Source organism: Falco peregrinus, chromosome Z (assembly GCF_023634155.1).
Source record: "Falco peregrinus isolate bFalPer1 chromosome Z, bFalPer1.pri, whole genome shotgun sequence".
Lineage (NCBI taxonomy): Eukaryota > Metazoa > Chordata > Aves > Falconiformes > Falconidae > Falco > Falco peregrinus.
The window spans coordinates 54,598,668-54,601,957 of NC_073739.1; positions in this window are offsets into that span (position 1 = coordinate 54,598,668).

Genomic DNA, 3,290 nt, shown 5'->3' on the forward strand with positions numbered 1-3,290 from the left:
TCAGCAGAATGCTAGCAGCAGCTCTGCTACAGCCAATTTATTGCCTGCACACATGGCAGGAAGCCAAACCTCTAAATAAAAGAAAAGTCTGGCATGGACCTAATCTTTTAGATTTCTACATTCACTCATTTGCATCAATATTCTCACAACTCTTAACTGCTGCTGGAATTCCAGGAGTGCTGGAAACAGTAACAACAAACTTTAAAAAGTGTTTCTCTAAGATGCCACAGAAGCTGTCTTCCCTGAAGCTGCACACAGATTTTTAGCTGGTAGTTCTGCGTAAATGCCTGAATATCCTTATAAATTCTGCTCTGATATTTTACGTCACTGGTAATGTTCTTGTTATCTGTCATTCCTTCCAAGGCTGATTCAAGGACAGATGCTGGTTTACAGTAATATAGACACATTAAAAGTAGGAGTGTAGCAGGGAGCTTGAAACAAGGTAACTGCTTAAACATTTACCCAGCTATTAAATGGGCTTTGCAGGCGTTGCACCAATGGCAGTCGTTGGACTGCTTGTGACATGACTGAACTCGTTTATAGTGGGTGTGCTGTATTTCTTTGCCCATAAAGCCCAGATAATGGTTTTCATCACACAAGAGGTAGGTCTGTCTTTATTACATTTGGCATGTTCAGTTGGCTTTATCTATCTGCCTAAGTACATTCCTTACCCTTCACTCACCTGTTGGTCCTCTGTCATACACACTAAATTTGTTTCAATACACAAGGTTGCATTTTTAAAGGAGTGAATCACACTTTTGTATACATCATTGAAATAGTTAAACTCCACTAAAACCAATGATGACTTCTTGTTTTCTTAAAATCAAGGAGCTACTGCTTTTATCTAGAATTTGCGTACTGTGTCAAGAAAGTTCAGTATTTTACCTGTGTTTGTTTTAGGAAAAGTCTCTTTTAGTTCTTTAAGCCCTCACTGGACACTGGCAGTATATGAGGTCAGTTGAAAGACTTTTTTAAAAGATATGTTTAAAGACAAAGCAATATGAAACTTTGAAATCTCAAGTCTTTGGCTATTACTCAAGCAGACTCAAAAATGTGGGAAAGATTCTAAATGTGATGACATAGAACTGTTGCTTCAGTACAGGACTGAGCTGGGATAGTTCATTTCCTTCTAGTAGCTCGTACAGTGCTGTGTTTTGGATATAGGAAAACACGCTGACATTTTAGTTGTTGCCAAGTAGTGTTTACACTGTCAGGGACTTTTCAGCTCCTCACACCACCCCACCAGTGAATAGGCTGGGAGGCACAAGAAACTGGGAGGAGACGCAGCCAGGACAGCTGACCCAAACTGGCCAAAGGGATATTCCATACCACGGGACGTCATGCTCAGTATATAAACTAGGGAGAAAGCTGGCTGGGGCCACTGCTTGAAAACTGACTGGCCATTGGTCAGTGGGTGGTGAGCAATTGCACTGTGCATCACTTGTTTTGTATATTCTCATTATTTTAACATCATCATCATCATTATCGTTATTATTATTTCACTTCCTTTTCTGTCCTATTAAACTGTCTGTATCTCAACTCATGAATTTTACTTATTTTTTCCCAGTTCTCTCCTGAATCCCGCTGGGGGTGGGGGTGGAGTGAGCAAGCTGCTGTGTGATGTTTAACTACCTTGCCAGGCTGAACATGACAAGAACAAATGCAATGAAAAATGTCAGATGCAGTAAAAGCTTTTTTTTTTTTTTGCTTTTTTTTTTTTTTTAATACAGTCATTCAGAGGCTATACTGGGCAAAGATCTGATGACACTTCAGCAGCTGTATTTTTTGGTAAGGAGCAGATGGATCCAGGTTGCAACATGTAGACTGCGTGTCACATTACCATCCTTACAGGCTTATCTGTTCTTAGGCCACGAGGTAACATTCCAGGCTTAAGTGAGGAGTTTGTGGTCTGTCCAGCACAGAACAATTTTTTATTTTAAATGACCAGCTGTATGAATGTTATCATGCACTACACCAACACTACTGTAGAATAGCTAAATAATAACATAAGCCAGCAGCAGCCATAAAAAGGACCTATCTCAAACTAATAATTGATACAGTCTAGGTGGATTAAGCCACGTAAATGCTTATTGCAGCTGACCTTCCATCTTAGCCCTTGTGGTTTGTTTTAAACTTTATTGTTGTTTAGACTGTAATTGACTATGTCATTGAGCATTTCTGGATCTCAAGAGTCTTTCTAAATCCAGATCAGTAGTGGTCTTCAATAATAAATAGAGGTTTTATTTTATTATATTTCAAAGTTTAGTGTTGGCAGAAAGCTCAGCAATAAACCATCTGTGCAGAACCTTCCCTGACCAGCACGTGCTCTCATCAGCAATAGTGTTTTCCATTCTCTCTCTTTCTCTCCCCAGCCTCCCAACCCCCTTTTTGGTTCCTGCATCTCCTCTTCCCTTTCTGTCACTCTGTCTCTTACTCTTCTTCCTTGTTTGGTTCTTGTTGGTTGTTGTTTTTTCCCTAGCTTCACCATTAAAGTCAATGTATTCATCAGCCATGGACCCCACTAATAGCTATATCCCCAGAATTACAACACTAGGTCTAGTCCAGCACTGCACATACTTTCAAAATTTTCTTCTAGTTCAAATTAGTATCTCATACCAAATTACCCTGAAAGACAAAAGCCTTTAGAAAAGAGTTGTATTGAGAGAAACATCAACAAAATTACTATAAAATTAGTTTTAGTGCAATTATCAGCATGGAAAGTAACAAGAAAAACAACTGCCTAAAACTGGTTTGTTTTTGTGGGTTTTTTAGGTGAAAGGATATTTACCTGCAAAAAGTTAGTATTTGCAGCAGTGAGAAGGAAAGAAGTTTCCTGGTACCACACACTATTGCACAAATAATATTGAACATACAGTAAATACCAGCAGCCACATTTTATCAGCCAGTTAATCTGCAAACAATTTGCAGGAGACCTCACTCAAAGTCTCTCAAGTGGAACAAAACTGAAACAGCCAATGGACTGCACCAAAAAAAAGATCAGATATAAAGACTTATTTCTAATTCTGACTCCAGTGTATTGCCAGATTAACACTGAGGAAAAGTTTGATCACAAATAGTAATATTCTAAAGAAAGTCAATGCAAAACATTTTCAGTGAAAGCAACTTAAAACATTAAATCAGATGTGAAAGATAAGATTTTCAGATTTTGGAGATGTCAGGTCAAAAATACTTGCTCTAGTTTTGAATACAAATTTTCTAGTCTGAAATCCAGTGACTTACTATTAGAGAATACAGATTATATTTTCATTATACCAGAACATATATTGATA